We start from the raw sequence: 20,131 nt of genomic DNA, 5'->3' as shown, positions 1-20,131 counted from the left end.
CCATTTCCCACCAGCCTCAGCTCCCTCCGGGAAGTCTCAGCCATTGCTGCCCTCTAAGCTGCATGGCTGCCGGTCAGGTGGAAGCAGCCCTACATACTCCAGGCAGTACTCCAGGCTTAACAGGCAGATGTCTTAAAGGAGCTGGATGAGGATTTGGGCTTGACTGTTGATGCATTTAAAGAGCTTAGGCGGGCTACTGACTTGGTGCTATGAGCTACCAAGCATACTGCCCATGTGATATCCGCTTCATGGCTGGATTAGTGGCGATAAAGCATCACCTCTTGCTAAACCTGACTGACATGTGGAAGCAGGATAAGACCTTCCTTTTGGATGCTCCTCTGTCTCAAGAAGGCAGTTTTAGAGATGCTGTCACTACCGTGGTGGAGAAGCTTATTGACAACTTATTTCTCGTAGGGTGCAAGAGGTTGAGCAGCCTACTACTCTGACTTTGGCCTCCTGGGGTCAGGTAATCAAACTTCGTCCTGTTCTAGAAAGGGGTTTTCCACCACTCAGGTGTTATGGAGCTCATTTCGAAAGCACCAGATCTTTGCTGGCCTGCGACATGTCAACTCATGTGTTTCCTGCTTCTGCAGGCACCGTCAACTCCCTTTGGTTAGTTTGTGACTGTTGATCTGAATGATGCATATTTTTATATTTAGATCATTCAGAGGCACAGGAAGTTCCTCTGGTTCACTTTTGGGGGCAAAGCTTGCCAGATTTTGGATCCTTCCATTCGGACTAGTGCAGGCTCCTCTGATTTTACAAAGTGTATGGACACAGCTCTGGCCCTTTGTGGCTTCAGGGTATGTGGTCTTAAACTACCTGGACGATTGGCTCATATTGTCCAACCATGGGAGTTAGCAGTTGGTCATCTGGAAATGGTCCTCGACCATCTGAGGAGCCACAGGCTGAGGATAAACCTCCAGAACTGTGCTGTTGCCAAGGCAGCAGACATCTTTTCTGGGTGTGGACCTGCATTCTTGCACGATGCAAGCATGTTTGTCTCCCATTCAGTCACTTCGGCTTTGTCTAAGCCAGTTTAGGCCAGGGCGGCTGGTCCACGTAGGCTTATGCAGCAGTTTGTTGGGCCCCAAGGTGGCAGTGTCCCCGGTTGGGCCTGCTTCATATGAGGCCAAACCTGCATACCAATAAAGCTACTTGAATTTGAATTTGTCAATCACTGATCGATTTGCTGAGTTTTTCAAACAGGAGGAGAGACCACAGATCAGATCTCGCACTGTGTCAATATTCTGATCAGTGTTAATTTTGACAGCAAATTTTGATTTAGTTTTAGTCTACAGTAGATTTAGTCGACTAAAATCTAATTTAGTTAAATTGTAATGCATTAAGCATTTCGCTAACAATACACAAATCCAATACACTGATATACATCTGATACACTCTCTAAACTGTTTATGTTCACCCAACTGTACTTTGCTTGACAAAGCGGACAGTTTTTGACCGTTCAAGTGCAAAAACACACAAAAGTATTCAGTACTTTTCAGGGATTGACACACTTATCATTGAGGTACTATTATAGTTTGTTTAAAAATTTTTATTTGATTTGATTTTTAGTTTTTCTGCTTTCATTGTAATTTTAGTTAAAAGTTTTAGTAATTTTCTGTGTTTGTCTTTTAGTTTTTGCTTTTAAATGTCTATAAGTTTTTATTTCTGTTTATTTTAATACCTCAGGTTAAGCTAAAGCTTAGAAACTATGAAATAAAATAAGTTTACATTTTTATATTTTTTATTTCAGTTAATGTTTATTTAAAGTAATGAAGATTTTAACTATAATAACCCTTATACTTGTAAAATATATTGAATAATGTGTCAAATAATGTTCTTAGTCTTTCCTTACTTGTTTACTATGAATTATAATTAGAAACCATCCCGAAATACACAGTGACTCTTATTCTGAAATGTCTGCAGTCTGCACTGTACCCTATTGTAGTAGCAGGCTACTCATGAGGGAGATAAAATATCAAGCAGCAACCTCCCCCAGTCTCTCGTGAAGCCAATACGGAAGTAACTTAAACTGCGATTCATCGACTGGCCGCTAGGGACAGGCTCCAAAAGAGAGCAGAATCATTTAACCCATGTTAAATTGGCCAAGTTTATATCAGAAAAAAACATGTTTACAAGTTGGTTCAAATTGTGGTTTTGGTCTATACTGTTAATTTTGCCCTTCATGACAAGTCTGAGGGGGGTGAATTTTTTTTATAACTCATCCGTTTAAATTATATTAAGCCTTAAAGTTCTGCATAATTAAGGGCGTGGTCACTTGAGAGACAGGTGGATCGCGCTGCTGTCTGTGAGCCGTCACTCACTTTACCTCAGCTAATTCCAGCCGCTGAATTTGGCATCTCTGCCGTATTTGTGCTTTTTTCTCGATTATTATGGCTTGCTGCATAATATTCGAGACTGATGTGTGTGTGTGTAGATGTGCATGCATGCGGAAGATAAACAACACACGTTGTTGAATCGTGGCATTGGCTGAAAGTTTTGGTTGTGAGATTTACTACAATGACAATGGCGGGAGGATATCAAAATCCGACAGCACTGCTTGGATATAACTAAAACCGCTGCACTATTTTGAAAAAATATACTTTGGACACGGGCTCATTTGTTTGTTAGTTACGATCGTATACAGTTTTATAACATAAATGGTGCTCAGACTGCATCATTTCTTGAAGAACGATGACAGAGAGCAGATCATTCAGAAGAAATGTGAAATATTTTTTTGTTTTGCGATGGACACTCATATTTTACCCAAGTGCCACAGATTGGATTCATCTCGCGATCTCTATTTATTATAAAGGTATGAAGTCCCATTTGATTTTCCGTGTTGTTATTTGCAGACCCAACACTACTGGTGTTGGAGCATCTATATCTTAAAAAAACAAAAAAAAACACCATAGATTGACAGTAAACCTTTAGAACTTATCTTCATTAATACTTTAGATCGTATCTAAGATAGATAGATACTTTGCCTGCTAACATAGCTAGGCGGGCGTGGTTTCAGCAACCAGTCATAGCAGCTCAAACCACCTCCCGCCTCTTTGCCCATTTTCAGTTATCCGGGAGTGACGTGCGGTGACGCGCAGCTAAGATGGCAGCGGCCTCATTTTCAGCATCAAAACTGCTGTTCAGAACTCTATGGGTGACGTCACGGACGCTACGACCATATTTTTTTACAGTCTATGTAAAATATGCATTTCTTACAACCGTCTAAAACATACTACCATTTAAACATCGTGTAGTAAACATTGTCATAATTCATCAACATTAGCTTATAAGCAATCACTTAGCATAAATATGCGCTATTCATTAATTGCAAAGCAGTCTAAAGTACTGCTGACGAGCCTGTAGAGCGCGCAACAGCGCCGCCTTTCCGCCTTTCCAGCACGCCTAGATCAGCACGTTACACTTCAAATGTGAGCCTCTTCCACACAGGACAGTAGTTCTGACTGGATATCTTCCCAAATTGTCCCTCTCTTTCATTTTCGTCTCGTTTTTATTTGTTGACGAAGATTAGTAGATTTTAGTCATAGTTTTAGTCATTCAAAACGCATTTTTATTTAGTCATCGTCTCGTTTTCGTCCGTGAAAAAATGTGAAATGAACACTGATTCTGATTACTTTTGTGTCACTGATCAAGCTATTAGCTACTATGAGTAACAAAATCTCTGTGTCCAGATTTGACTATAATAATAATGCAAAAACTGATACTTCAAATTAACTTAACAAATCAAAAAAAAAAAAAAAAAACATTCTCAACAAAAAGTAGTCTCTAATAATGTCTAAATATAGACTATCCAAATGCAAAACATAATACAATTAAATTATGTCTGAAAGTAATGTACACATCCATGTTTATATAGTTATATAGGGATATACAGCCATCTAGTGGTTACACCTTAGTATTACAGATAATAAATGGTTCATAAAACCAGAGATTGAATCACCTCATTTGAATAGCCATTAGCCTATTAGTGATATTTATTTTATCACTAATATTTATGTTGATTATTAGTGATAGAACATACGAATCAAGCACATGTGTTTGTATTGGGTGAGTGTGTGCAGACATCCCACCCTGCAAAAACACATTTTCAGGAGATGGCACAACACCCTTAAATGTGTGTGTGTGTGTATATATATATATATATATATATATATATATATATATATATATATATATATATATATAAATATATAAAAATTATATTGTAGGCCAGTGGCCACTATTATATTCATTCGCATAAGCCGCCTAACATGGGTTTGTTCATTCAGTAGCATTCATGCGTCGAAAGTGAATGTGATGTTGTTGAGTGTGATGAAAAAGTGCCGAGAGTCTCCACAAAATCTGAAAGCAAGTGGTCACAGAAGACTTATTTGAAATGTGTGATAATACCAGATGCCTACTCTCAGATAAATGAGGCCCATGATTAATCAGATGCAAACAGAAATATAAAACCAGTCCTAATTGAAAGAGAACAAGTTGACAAAAAGATTGAATCCAAGATTGGGTGAAAATATGGTATAAAGAGTGATTTATAAGCTATTTTTTATAGGCCGGTCATTTTTGACCGGGAACACCACAAGTGTAACAAGGTAACAAAACCCCCACAAAAAAGTGAGAAAATTTCCCCAAAAAAATTGAGATTTAGTTATACCCTTTGGGAACAAAGTCACTAAGTTTCAATCCAAAGCGATAACATTAACTAGTATTTTCGGGAAAAAGAAAATCTTCTCCGGGTCAAATTGACCCGAACACCACATGAGGGTTAAGCTAAAAGCCTATATGAAATGCCATAGAGGTAACATAACTGTTCAGACACTTTGTATCATAGAAATGCATTATATTTTAATAATAGAATACCATTATTTTAAATTGTAATAATATTTCACAGTATTGCTGTTTTTTCTGTATGTTTGATTTATATTATGATGAGCTGAGACATGATCAACAGAGGGTTTTTTCACAGCCTATCTGACTAAAAGGCCTCATTAATATGCAAGTCATTAGAGCTCTTTATGTGATTCTTTTGTCTTCTCAGGTGAGAATCATCCATTATTCATGATTATTCACGCCTCCACGCATACTGTGTTTCTTGACCAAAAATGTTTTAGAAAATTTAAATCTCTCTATTGTTTTATATGAAGGAGTAGGAATGATAATTTTTACATAATTTTGAAGCAAAAACTCTAGTCTACAACCTCCAATACCCAGACGTCTTGTGAACACAAATTTAATATTATTTTTTTGGCTTTATTTCAGTGACTTAAGTTTTTTGTTTTTTCAATAACCACGCATAAACGTTATTCCTTCAAAAATACAAACATGTACATACATGTTCCTTACATATTATTGTAGCCTAGTTTGTGCTGAATACAGTGTAATGACACTTTTTCCATTAATATGTTTATGAACAACTGAAAAAAGCACAAATGTCAGGGCATGTCAAAACTTCTCCAGGCCCCAAATCAGCCTCAGACCCCTGAGGGTTAACTAACTCACAAACACATAGCTAAACTAACAAACACATAACATACACAAAGGTCACACACATACGTACGAATGAGCAATGATAGAGTTGAAACGGAAGGGGAACCGTTAATGGAGCTATAGGAAAAAGTCAAAGACGATCTGGAAAAGAATCATCAGTTTTCTCAGTAATAAAACACCTTTGCTAACAAAGGTAAGTTTTACGCATCAATACTAAATCGCTGTTTAGTGTTCAAATGTACGATACTTGCAAGATGCCTTAAGGCTGAGGAGCATCAGATCTGCAGGCTGAGGAGAGATTTTGATGGTTCAGTCCGAAGTTGTTGCCAGTATCTTCTGCGTTGGATGAAGTACTATGAAACAACTTATAGATGAGCACATGACTGGGTTGTAGGCCGAGGCCTGCAGGCTTAGGTCTACAGGCCTTAGCCTGAAAGGCCTGCCGCAAGCAGGGGGTCTCTTCAGTCATCCAAGAAGCAAGGAAAGAGAGAGGGAGTGGCATTTTTCGCTGGCTTTTAACCTCAGGTCAAAGTCACACCTCTTAGTTGTTGACCGGACCAATGAAGATGTTGTATTTCTGGGTGACAACACACCCCCTTGTCGGGGCTTTTACGACCGAGAAAGAATAACTGCACTGTAAAAAATAAACCGTATATTTTACGGTAAAAATCCGGCAGCTGTGGTTGCCAGAACTTTACAGTCAAAAATACGGTTGCAACGTTATTGGTTGTACGGGATTGTACCCACTGTACCATATATTTTACGGTTGTTAATTGTCTTTTTTACGGTTCATAACTGTCTCATTTACTTGTTTATGCTGTTAGAACAACAGTTTACACCAGTCAAATTCCAGGGTTTACACTGTATTATTTACAGTTCATAACCATATTTTTTACAGTTCTGCACCGTCTAATTTAAAAGTTTAACTTGTAATATTTACAGTTAAACCCTATAATTATTTGCTAAACATTCGGATTTAACCTTTAAGAAGCTATTAAAATAACTGTTCTGTTATACTAATTGATAAATATCTTACATTTGCAAACCTAAATCAAATCATCAATACCCATCAATATCTACAAAAGACAAAGACATCACTGTGGTCCCAAGTATTTTTAATAAAGAATGGCAGGCATGTTAAGACAAGGAATTTCTGCATTTTGTTTCTGTGTTTCAACAGGTAAACAGTGTTTTAATTAAGATCAGTCAGTTCAGTGTACATTTGAAATTTAAATGTAGAATTTAAAACACTGCTAAAAACATCCTCATTTTAAACTTCTTGGGAAGTTAGGTAAAGATTAACGTTTATAGTAGGGCTGGGCGATATATCTAACGATATGATCATGCGCATCTAGTCAGTAAATATGGTTCTATGATTACCGCTAAATAGCCATCACCTGCTTTCAAATGGTGCAGCATTGAGCCGTAGATCACTGACAAGCTACGCAATATATTGCGTAGCTTGTCAGTGATCTATGGCTCTGTCTATTAAATGCAGCGCCATTTGAAAGCAGGTTATGGTGATTTAGTGGTAATCACAGAACCAGATTTACTGAATAGATGCGCATGATCATATCGTTAGATACATCGCCCAGCCCTAATTTACAGTAAGAAAAAGTAGGAGGCACAATACAAGTGCTTGCAGAATATATTATACCACTGAACTTGCGGTAACAATTAACATTTCAATGTTAAGAGAGTATGAACTTGGAAACAGTCTGCAGACCACCTTTACAAAGTCTCTCACCACGAGTACGAACTTGGAAACAGTCTGCAGACCACCTTAAAGTCTCTCACCACGAGTACGAACTTGGAAACAGTCTGCAGACTACCTTTACAAAGTCTCTCACCACGAGCAGAGATGTATAAAGTACTAGAGACTGAGACTTGAGTAAAAGTACAAGTGCTCTATCAAAAAAGTGACTTGAGTAGAAGTTGAAGTGCTCTTTAAGCACCACACTTAAGTAGAAGTACTAAAGTATTCAACATTTTTTGTACTTAAGTATTGCAAGTAGTTTATTTTAAAATTTACTACTCAAGTACTGAAAGTAAAAGTATTGTGTTATGTAGTTATTAAAGAAAGTAGTCAAAAGTTTGAACATCAATATTGTTTTTATTATTTCAAATGATAAACCTAAAGGACAATCACAATTCCTTTGACTGTAACTTTTTGTAAACAAACAGATTAAGTGTGATTAAGTACCACTTGAGATGCAGACAAGTTGAGATGCTTTGTTTGTTGTCAGCACTTTGATTTCATTACCAAAAAGTTTATTTTGACTAACAGTGTAATTTTCTACCATATACAATTGAATAAAATTAACAGCTAGCTAACAACAACTTGCTTTGCACTTTTTTTTCTGTTTTCACCTCACTCCAGTCTAAACTAGGCTAAATTATTTTTTTTAGGTAATTTTTCTACACATTGTCATATAAATAACCTGAAAATACTGTAGTTCATTAAGATTAAATCTTAACCACTCTTACTAAAAAAAATGGGGTAAGCACACTTATATTCTCATTTCAAGGGGTGTTCTGAGTAAATGTTTTGTTTGTAACACTTTATAATATGGTTTGATTTGTTAACATTACATTAGTTAATGTATTAGACTAATAACCAACATGAACTAACCATGGTCAATACATTTGTTACTGTATTTATTAATCTTTGTTAATCTTAGTTAATAAAAATACAGCTGTTCATTGTTTGTATATGTTACTTCACAGTGCACATTAACTATGTAAACAAATAGAGAGCAATTTGAGAGCAAGACAGCGCTCGTGTTGTTTTAAGACGGTGAATGCGCGCGCGCGGCCGGGGCGCTCTCTCTCTCTCTCTCTCGCTGCTCGTTCTTATATGCGCCCTGACAAGTGCATTCTATTCTACATCACTCACCAAACAAATAAGGCTTTGGCAGCCGCAGGTGCAGGAAAACTCCTGCATTAGTTATGTTAGTGTACATCTATACTACCATTAACCTATAAAACACTACTACACTATAAAAACGGGCATGTGATTAAGCAGCACCAAAGAGACATGCTCTACGATTTATTTTTGGCAACAGTAGGCTGTCATAAAATAAGAGAAAGTTGACATTAGTGATGGGTCAAAAATACCATTCAACGCGCTGCGTGACAGCCTTTATGATAGCCAGCTAGTTAACGTTAAGTGAACACCGCAGCATCTCGCTAGTTAGCAAAAGGGCTTAACTTACTGATGGGATGAAGGTGGTGTTTTTGGTTCGTCCATCTTTTTCGCTGATCAAAAGGCAGAACGGGAGCACGCGCAGTCTTCTTAATCGCTTGATTCGCTCGATGTGCCAGCTTCATCAAACCTGCCATCCACCGTTCTGGCAGTGGTAATGTGGGTTTGGAATGGAATGATTCGTAACATTTTTATAATAGTAACGAGTAACGATGCAGCACATAAAAAAATATCGGAGTAAAAGTATTAAACTCTTTGAAAATATGTACTGAAGTAAAAGTGGAAGTAGGAGAAAAAAATAATACTCTAGTAAAGTACAGATACCGCCTTTTAGTACTTAAGTACAGTAGTGAAGTAGTTCTACTTCGTTACTATACATCTCTGACCACGAGTATGAACTTGGAAACAGTCTGCAGACCACCTTAAAGTCTCTCACCACGAGTATGAACTTGGAAACAGTCTGCAGACCACCTTTACGAGGTCTCTCGCCATTCATGATCAGAAAGGTCAGAGATAAGTGAGAAGACTCTTGGGTTAACTGGGAGCCGCTTTTTGTTTTTCTTTTCCACCACCTTTGTTCCCTTCTCTGGATTGATGATGAAAAAACACCTTGAGAGAAAAAAACAAACAAAAAAAAACATTTATAACTAAATGAAGCTACTTTGTAATGAATCTCCCCTCCTAAGTGTCTTTACATACCTTTGCAGGAATTCAAGCACTGACGCCAGCTCAGTTGGGTAGTGAATGTTGAAGCAGTAATAACTGCCAAACATTAGGCAAACAGCAGAGATGAAAGAAGTGATGTCATCATTTACAATCTTGCGGTCCACAACAAGCATGAATCGGACAGCGGCATAGCAGGAGGGTCCTGTAGATAAATTTCAATGCAATATACATAAAGTTATGAGCATGTAAGGTAATTGTGTATTTACATATATGACAAGAATATCACACAAACTGCAGTTTATTTAGTACTGCCATGGAAAATTATTTTAGAAATAACCCATTTCTAAAGTTTAGATTTGTGAAAACTGAGTTATTAATCTATGTTTTTTAATACATGTAAAAACATTTATTTTGTGGAACAGTTTGTTCTGTGCAGAACTAATTAAAAACTGCAATTTGTTAGTCTGGCTATCACCAGACCAAGCTCAATTTAAAATTGAACATTGGTCTGGGGAGTTTGCTATGTATTTCCTACTGCACAAGAGGCGTGATCAACGAGCATTAGTCACGCAATTGGATAGTCCTTCAACCAATCAGATCAACGATCCGGGTGACGTACTTTGTAGAGCGATGCGAAAACTCCAGACAGGTTTACCTAGCCTGGTAATACCAGACTCTGCTACTTCACTTTGCTTCGTAGACAGAGTCTGGAATGGCATAATAGAGAAGTGTTTTCTCTCTCGCTAGGGGGCGCTTGTCTGAAGTTTAAAATCATTGGTTACCCGTAAGCCAATCAGATACGTTTAGTTATGACGAATGTCATGGGCCTGTACAGCCGCATCGAAGCACAGACATCATGCATCGAACTCAAATCTATGATTGAACTTCCACTGTAAACCTGTTGTAAACACATGATGATACGAGCGAAATACCGGAGTGAACATGGCTGTAAACGACTTTTGCAGATTATGCGAAGTTAATGCATCCCGAAGTTTGCATCCCGTGTCTCGTTTCCCATTTCCGCGGTCGTTTCGGTTTTCGATTTCTCTAACCTACAATGTAAAACTCGGCGCTTAGCATTACGTCACGGCTCTCAGCCCGCCCTCTGTTCGTTGATTGGCCGCTGTATCAGACTGAGTACAGAAGCGAAATGAAATTAAGCGGAAGTAGGAAGTCTGACGTAGTCAGGCTAAGGTTTACCGTGTCTCAATCAGCATCGAGCGATTTTTGCAGGTTGTGCAAAAAAACATGAAAGTGATCGGTATTTACACCCACTCGAGCAATTTGTTTGCTAACTAAAGAAGTCATTCAGCATCCTCGAGAGGTTGAAAGGCGACTCTGATACTGTTCTGGTTCAGTGTAAATGAACGCGGAATATAGCCGCCCTAAACTACCTCATTGTCATGACAACCAAAAAGATTTCCAGTCAGCTCAGGCGCCGCGAGATTCAAGAAGCAGGGAGACGAAACATATAGAGCAAATAATAAAAATATTGTCTACCATCAAGGGGCATTGAAGTAAAAGAGTCCTGTACTCACATCGTGAAGCAAACCACCAAAATAACAGCAGAGAATCGTCGTGTGTCATCAATCGCCGTTTGTAATCTTCCTATGAAGTGACTGTCGGAGTCAACGCTCTGCTACATTTCTCTCAGATAAGGTAAATGCTTAACACAATCGGCGTCACTGTGATTGTGCATTGTTATTTTGGAGTGACGGTCGTGCGAGAGACGGGTAGATCAGATAGAGTTTGAAAGCTGCTTGCCTTCGCTTCTCTATCGTCATCGTGTTATACCCGCCAATAGCGAGCAAGGTGGATAAGCCAGTCTGTGATTGGTTCCCGCAAAAGTGTAACAGCGCAGCAGAAGTGAATGCACGGGTTTCCAGACTGAGTTGCCGAGCGAAATCAAATCGCCGGCAGATCAGGCTGGGTTTACCCAGACTAGCAATTTGTATGATTTGTCTCATTTCTTAAAGTGATAATTTACCAAAAATTGTAATTGTCTTATCATTTACTCACCCTCTTGTCATTTCAAACTGACTTTCTTTCTTCGCCAGAACACAATTTTGAAGAATGTTGGCCCCCATTCACTTGTGTTGGTTTTGTTACTATACAATAGAAGTCAATGGGTGCCACTGCTGTTAAGTTACCAGCATTTTTTTTTAATATCTTCTTTTGTGTTCTGGAGAGCAAAGTCATACAGGTTTAAAATGATAAGAAGGTGAGTAAATAATAACAGAATTTTAATTTTTGGGAAACCCTATCATTTTGCATACTCTGCAAGTGGTATTCAAACTTATAAACTTTATAACTAAACATGTACAAATTAAAGCTTAAGGGTTCTACTGTAAATTAACAAAACTTTTACTCACCACATACAATAATGCACGGCGTCACAGGCAGGTTTTCTAACTCTACATCCTTTGCGAGGCTTGTCTCTTCTATATAATGAAGGAGGAACTCCTCTTTCTCATCAAAATAGGACAGAAGTAGAAGGATCATGTCTTTCACATCCTCTGAGCAACCATTTCTCTGTGCTCTCAAAACTTGTAGTTTTGTGACAGTCTGTAAGACACCCTTGTTCTTGTTTGCGCAAATATTCCTCATGAAGTTCAACAGCCTATTTCCTTTTCGGTCAATGCTGTTCAGGAAGGTCTCTTTAAGTGGTATTCCTGTGAGGTTTTTAAAGTGAACTTCCATTCCACCTTCCTGAAACAAATATGGCCACTCATCAGTGAGGGTTTTCATGTCTGTTCCTTTGTTGATATCTTTTCGTTGACTGTAGAATGTAGACCTCATGAGAGCCTTCATTTCTTCTTCATCCCATTCAGTTGTTTGCAAGAGATTCTTCATTTTCTCTTTTTTCAACTGCTGACTCTCGGCAGTTTCACTGAGGGGCATAAATTTAACTTCCCAATTAACACAGCCATACAGGGAGTGCAGAATTATTAGGCAAGTTGATTTTCTGATCATATTTTTTTCCCAAGCACATTTTACCAATTCCAATCCACATCAATCTTAATAACTACTATTAATATTGTTTTTAATCATTTATAAGTGATATATAATTGTTCATGAAGGCTGGAAATGAAAAATGCCTTATATTCAGGTGTGCAGAATTATTAGGCAAGTTTTCTTTTACAGGCAAAATGAGCCAAAAAAGAGATTTAACTCAGACTGAAAAGTCAAAAATTATTAAATACTCATGAGAAGGACGCAATACTAATGCAATACTAGAAATTGCAAAGTTAAAGCATGACCAAGGGACAGCAAAATGCTCATTGGGTCAGCGGGGTCAGACAAAAACAGGTGGAAAAGAAAAGACACGTTAACTGCAAAATAATTAAGAATTATGTGTGAAACCATCAGGAACCCTTTAGTCTCCAGCGCCACCATTTTCCAGAACTGCAACCTACCTGGAGTCTCCAGAAGTGCAAGGTCTCAGGATCTCAGAGACTTAGGTTAGCTAAAGAATCCTAAAAAATGACCCGCACTTGATAAGAATCACAAGCTGAAGTGTTATAAAATACATGAAGACTGGGTTTTTATAGGCCTTATAAACAGACAGCTTGAGAGTGACTCCTGAAGGACCAGCACCACATCCTCTTGTACCACTGTTTGAAGAATTTATAAGTTTATAATTTATAAGAATTTATTGAAGTAAGTTTTGGAAGATCATTTTTAGTCCATCTCTGCAAGACAGACATTTCAGGATAAGAGATGGACTAAAAGTGAACTCAAACACCTTACTGCCAGATTCTGGATAAATTCTTCAAACAGTGGTACAAGAGGATGTGGTGCTGGTCCATCAGGAGTCATTCTCAAGCTGTCTGTCTATAAGCCCTATTAAAACCCAGTCTTCATGTATTTTATAACACTTCAGCTTGTGATTCTTATCAAGTGCGGGTCATTTTTTAGGATTCTTTAGCTAACCTAAGTCTCTGAGATCCTGAGACCTTGCACTTCTGGAGACTCCAGGTAGGTTGCAGTTCTGGAAAATGGTGGCGCTGGAGACTAAAGGGTTCCTGATGGTTTCACACATAATTCTTAATTATTTTGCAGTTAACGTGTCTTTTCTTTTCCACCTGTTTTTGTCTGACCCCGCTGACCCAATGAGCATTTTGCTGTCCCTTGGTCATGCTTTAACTTTGCAATTTCTAGTATTGCATTAGTATTGCGTCCTTCTCATGAGTATTTAATAATTTTTGACTTTTCAGTCTGAGTTAAATCTCTTTTTTGGCTCATTTTGCCTGTAAAAGAAAACTTGCCTAATAATTCTGCACACCTGAATATAAGGCATTTTTCATTTCCAGCCTTCATGAACAATTATATATCACTTATAAATGATTAAAAACAATATTAATAGTAGTTATTAAGATTGATGTGGATTGGAATTGGTAAAATGTGCTTGGGAAAAAAATATGATCAGAAAATCAACTTGCCTAATTAATAATTCTGCACTCCCTGTATGTATCTTGGACCGCAGCTCTTTTTTCAGGTGTGACTTCGTCAGTGTCACATTCATCTGTATCATGAACACGCTTTTTTATTTTTGGTGTGCTGGTCCTTCTTGCATTTTCAACTCTGGTTTGAAATTGTTTGACCAAGGAGTAGTATCCAGGACCAATCACACTGTCTTCAATTACATCTTGCAAAGAATTTGGATATTTGGCAACCATTCTTTTGGCGACTTCCGTTAAATTCTTCCTACTTGGACAAGCACAAACTTTCATCATCGCTACAACAACAATCCTCACCATTTTCCTGCGCAGCCGAGGACTAGGCCTTTTCTGTCTCTCAAGTGCCTGCATTAATTCCTCAGGAAACTTTTTCCATGGGACTTCGAAGCTGTCCACCCAGTTTACATTAAGAGGGGAGGAACTGCTGAAAGAAAAGGACGAAGAACTTTGGGACAGAGAAGATCCTGGAGATGAACAGTCTTGTCGCCTTGGGGTTTCGGAAATGTGTGCTGTAAAAAAGTCATATGCAGGTACTTAGTTTTAATTTTGGTTGAACTATTCCTGGTCCAACTATCATTTTTTTTTTTTTTTTTTTTTTTTTTGTGATTATAATTTTTATTTGAGATAAGAACAAAATACAAAACTAGGATAGCAGCAAAAATACTGATAAAATAAAAGGACATAAATACAGTAAACAATGCTTTAGGGTAATGTACAACAAACGTACAAATAAACCATGGCAGCAAGTTATTACATAGAATAGTGCATCTTCAGTTTAAAACAATTCTTTTAAGGCTTAGGCTGTTTTACTCCAATAGGTAACAGTATGTATTCTAGCCCCATTAATCCTTGCAGTGCTGCATTCTAAACAAACAATATTATGAAAAGAAAGCAGCCAGAATCTTTTAAGGTCCATGTCAGGTGTAAACCATTGCTGTAAAATTGTTTTTTTTTTAGCAGCAGTGAAACCAGACATTAACAGTCTTCTCTGTACTAATGTAAACTTATAAGAAGAATCATCATTTAACAACATAAGACAGGGATCAAGGTCAAACTGCAACTTTGTGATGTTTTTTAGCACCTGAACTACATGTTTCCAGAAATTGGATATGACCAAACAATCCCAAAACATGTGCAAAAAGGTACCTTTAGAATTGTTATTACACAGATTACAATTAGAATTGGGTGAGAGTTTCATCAAGTATCGCTTATATGGGGTACAATACATTTTGTGTACAGTTTTGAAATGAATTAGAATGTGCGAGGGGTTTTTGGAGGTAAGGCAGAGATTTAACCAGACTCTATTCCAATCAGGACTGTAACCCAACCAGGAGAGTTCTCTCTCCCATACAGCTAGTATCTTCAAGGGTTTGTGTGAACATTCAAGCAGTTGCTTGTAGATCAAGGACACTGTGCCCTGAAAGTTTCCGGTCTGTTTTATCCATTTTAACAATCGGTGATCATCTAAGATAGAGTTCCAAGGCACACCATACGCTTTCATTGCAGACCTTAACTTCAAATACATAAAAAAGGAGGTGCCTGGCAAGGAGTAGTCTGATTGAATGTCCTGAAATGTGCGCAGTCCGTTGCCATTGAATATATCACCCAATGTGAGTACCCCTTTTAAGGACCAGGGAGGGTAACTGAAAGGTTGACCACCAGATAACAGACGGGTATTGTTCCAGAGAGGAGACTGACGTGAATTTTTTTTAGAATGACCTGTAATCTTTTCTGCATTATACCAGGCTTTTAAAGTAGTAGTAATAATATTTCCGAATTTCTGATGGAGACTTCTTGAGCCTATACCAGTAAAAGGCAGATCTTGAAGCCTATGAGGGAGAACACAGTCAGCTTCAATACTCCTCCAAGGTACTTTGGAGTGAGTGTCCACCCAGACACGCATGACCCTAATTTGGAAGGCAAGGTGGTAAAGCATTAAGTTAGGAAGAGCAAGACCGCCGTTTGATTTTGCACGCTGCAATACTGAAAAACTGACTCTAGGACGCTTACCACCCCAGATAAATTTGGAGATTAATGAGTTCATTTCTTTGATGAATTTAGGGGGAGGAAAACACGGGAGCATGGAAAATAAAAAGTTTACTCTAGGTAAAATATTCATTTTAACCGTACTAGCTTGCATTGACATTTTTAAGTTATCCCACCTTTGTATATCCCGCTTAATTTTCTGGCCAATTTCGTTAAAATTCGTCTGAGCAGTCCTAGACAGAGAATCAACAATTTTGATACCAAGATAAGTACATGAATTAGCAAAGGTAAGACCGTTCGGAAGAGAAATTGCTTTAGTAATACTATTGAGTGCCATTAAAAATGACTTATCCCAATTTATTTTATATCCAGACATAGTGCTGAAGGTATTAAATAATCGCAAAACCTCTGGTAGGGAAGTATTCAAATCTGAAAAATAAAGCATAAAATCATCAGCGTACAATGAGATGTGATGATGGGAGTTATTAATAGTTATAGGTGAAATTGTTAATAGCGATCTTTCGGTCCTTCTCCAAGCTTTGCCTTTTTAACATTTGTATTTCCCCCATCAGATCAATTATTTTCTTCTGTTGCGCTGCTACGGTTGAAATCTCCGCCGACAAGAAGTCCAGAGATTTCTTGATCTCCTCCACCTCGTCGGGTAGGATTGGATTTTTCTTAGGCGGCATATTAAGCCCAGACGAGAGGCTCAAATACTATTTGGTAAATCCCACCTGATTGTAGGAAAGTTTATACACTGAGTTGATAGAAGCGTTCGGACAATCCACCGCCTGCTCAGATCCAGACGTGAGAACGACTCAAAAAGGTGCAAAAAAAGATTAGAGGGCAGATGGCTCTGTTTGCTTTTGAATCGCTCTGGCCGTACTTTGATATCATACACTGATCTGTCTGTGCAGCTTTTGACTTTGTCATTCGCAATGGAATTGTTTTTGTATACCTGACCATCACTGACATCACAAAGCACATCTGTGCAGGGTAAGCATGTATCCTGTGCAGCACATTTTTGCCATAAGTCAGACTCCAGTAAACATCTCAAAGTGTCTTTCAGAGGAACATAGTAGGCAAACCTCTGTGACCTCGTTTCATCTGTTCCTAAGTACAACTTTACAGGTTCTGTGTATCTGAACATCTCTTTAAAAGCCTTTGTTCTTGAAAAATTTGTTCTCATTGGTCCTTCATGACTAATGGTGAATAGGTCAGATTCCTTCACAACATCACATATTCTACCAATGTCCTCATCTGTTAACTCTAAATCATTTTTCAGGAATGCACTCAATTTATTCAAAGAATATGTCTGTCCAAGTTCATGTATGCTCTGCATCTCTTCAACAATATTTTGTATAGTTGATGCTGGCAGAAGAAACTGCCCATGTAATTTCAAGTAGAAAAGACTAATATTTCTGAGAAACAGATCACTGAAATTCTCTGTAAGATGAACTTCACCTTCATCAATCTCACTAGATCCCTCTGTGGGGCCTGTAACTAAAGGTTCAGTTTCAAAAGACTGAGAAACTGTCTCTCTATAAAGATCACTTATACTGTCTATGCGACACTGCCTGTGCTTTCTGGACATGTGGGAAGTAAACAATGACTTTACAGTGAAAGTATGATTACATCCTGTCACCGGACATGTCACAACACGCCCTTCAGCGATATGTTCCTTTAAGTGAACGATTGGTTCTTTGACATCGTGACACTGGTGTTGGCACATAGAAATGTTACATGTAAACACCGTAAGGGCATGTGTAGTAGCAACACGTGAATCTACAGTATGTTTACCGTAAAAATGAGCCTTAAATGCTCCGTATGAAAGAAACGATCCGTGGCAATCTGTTGCAGCACACTTAAACACACACCGTAGTTCATTGCGGTGAAGTTTGTTATGTAAAACATGCTCCCGAAGGGTTTGAACTGATATCCCACAGAACTGACAGCTAAACATTTAAACTACGTGAACAAACACACACTACTACGATTTCAAGCACTTAAATGATATTTTAAATACTGGTCTGAACTTTCTGGACTGCACGAAAACAGGGTACGTTACATGCTAATTTACTCGTAACTTAGCCTATTTAATACGACGCACTGCTAAAACGGTTTGATTCTACTTAGCAATGTACATACATAGTATTTAACAAACATATATTTTACAGAGTATTTCACGTTTTAGAGCTCTCAAGTGTGCTAACATGCGCTGCCTAAGTTAGATATGTTTATGTGCCGTCAAAATAGTGAACATTCTACTCATGTTTTAAACCACACAGTGCTAAAACCGTTTAATCCAACTTACCAATGTACCTATGTAGATTTATAGAGTCTGGGTACGTGACGTCAGTGACACATTGCATTCTGTGACTTTAGGTCACCGTCAGTACAGTAGAGAATGGGAAATAGTGGAGTAAGATGTTAAAATTGATATTATACAGTTAAAAACATATTAGAATGGTGAACGCTGGCTGTGTTATGAACTATCTGCATATACTGACCAGCGTGGAAAACGGAAGCGCCATTTTGTCCCATTTTCGGGACATTCTAAAATGCTTAATGTGGCGTAATGTAGGTAAACATCATACTAATAGCCCCGAATTTGAACGCAACGCGTTTAATTTCACATTAAACGCTTTCCTCCCATAGAAACTATGTACAGCAAAGCAGATGAGCCCAGAATATGAACAAAATGCGTCTTATTACACGTTAAGTCACTGTCCATTAAGCGTTTTCTTTATGGGAGGAAAATGCGTATGTGTTAAATGTGTTGCGTTCATATTCTGGGCTTATCTGCTTTTCTGTACATAGTAAACACCAAACTAATAGCATACTAAGTTTAGTTTGTTAATAACACTGTTTTAGTAAATTAAGCCACGTTATGCATTTTCACATTATGCATTAGAATGTCCCTCATTTTCTGCCTTCCAGCTTAGAAACGACACAATGGTGAAAGTGAAACTCAATGAAAATAAACTTGAACAAAATGTGGCTTTGTCATTTATATTTATTACAGATTAATAACTTCTGATCCACTTGAATATGTAAGTGCTTACGCCATTAATAATGTACGAAAACACGTTTAGAACTGTCATTTGTGTCGTTGCGATCACTCTCCGTATTCATAAAGCAACACCTCTTATTCATTGTTCAGCTTGTCTCGGTAAGAAATTATGTATTTATTCTATTTAGGTCCAGTAAAACTTACTTGGTGTAGCGACTCCACAATATAATTCATTTCAGAGCTGCATTACAGAGGGTCATGCTCTTATGTTAACCCTCAATGCTTTAACATGAAGAAATCAGGGCTATATGATGATATGCTGGCTGAGATCAATCTATATTGTGTTTATTATTTTATCTGGCAGATATATCGGTGCCATTTAGTTATTAAAAACTGCAATAGAGAAATCACTTTGGTCCTGTTTGTGGTCCGATAGGAGGCGGCAGTGTGATTTCTATGCGTGTCGTGTCCTGACCACACGACTGGGCGATCGAATGAACACAAGAGATTCAAATATTAGTCTATTTATTCTAAGCAAGTGCAAGCAGCTCTCAAAAAAAAATTAACGTAAATACAGTCGTTTTCTCATCTGGTGATTTGTATTTGTTGTCATTGTACGCTCCTGAGCGTGACCTAAAACATGGCGTCGACTACCCAGAATGCAGTGCGCAGTGACGTAGTTTGCCAAGCTCTATATATACACAAAATATCCACTAATTAGCAGTTTAGCTCCGGCAGTGCTTCACCAGAATCATCACTGTTGAAATGGGGGAAGTTCGGGAACGCGCATAACGTTTCATGTGTGCTCCGCGCCAAGGAGTATTCAGCCAATCACATCCTTTGTTCAAGGAGGCAAGGTGCAATCTTGATTGGATGATGCTTAACGGTTATTTTTTAAATGCTTGGTTAGTTGACTTTCTTAACTTAATTCCTGAGGGCAGAGACAAAAATTTCTTAGCACACATTTTTACTTCTAAAATTGTAATTAAATAAAAACAATATTTAAATTCTCAAAAGTTAAAAAGGTCAAGGTGAAAATTTTTTAGGCAGACAATTTAGGCTTAAAAAATTATAGAAGTCATTTTATTACAATTTTACATGGAAAAAAATATGTTTTTATCACACATATATTAAAACTGGTTATGTTTCTTGCATTGTGGTGTTTAACTGCACAGGGGGGTCAAATATGTTGATGTATTTGTAATAAGAATAATTTTAAGACAAAATAATGTTTTCTTTTTTATGGCAATTAACACAGTGTACTGTTAATTTTACTCCAATAAACCGTATTTT

General features: G+C 37.8%; 1 protein-coding gene and 1 long non-coding RNA gene across 11 annotated transcripts in view; one reads left to right on the top strand and one right to left on the bottom strand.

Moving 5' to 3' along the window:
- The window catches only part of specc1 (sperm antigen with calponin homology and coiled-coil domains 1), a 228,311-nt gene that overhangs the window by 138,451 nt on the left and 69,729 nt on the right, over nucleotides 1–20,131 (top strand). The gene's annotated exons all lie outside the window — the stretch shown is intronic.
- LOC125267965 lies at nucleotides 9,182–10,977 on the bottom strand. The gene is made up of 3 exons (XR_007184753.1): nucleotides 10,918–10,977; nucleotides 9,413–9,581; nucleotides 9,182–9,322 (listed from the first exon to the last, which is right to left on the bottom strand). It is a non-coding gene; the product is annotated as an uncharacterized LOC125267965 (long non-coding RNA).

The sequence above is a fragment of the Megalobrama amblycephala genome, linkage group LG4, assembly GCF_018812025.1.
Source record: "Megalobrama amblycephala isolate DHTTF-2021 linkage group LG4, ASM1881202v1, whole genome shotgun sequence".
NCBI classification, from domain to species: domain Eukaryota; kingdom Metazoa; phylum Chordata; class Actinopteri; order Cypriniformes; family Xenocyprididae; genus Megalobrama; species Megalobrama amblycephala.
The sequence above is the reverse complement of the archived record's forward strand: the minus strand, read 5'-3'. Positions and strand labels throughout refer to the sequence as shown.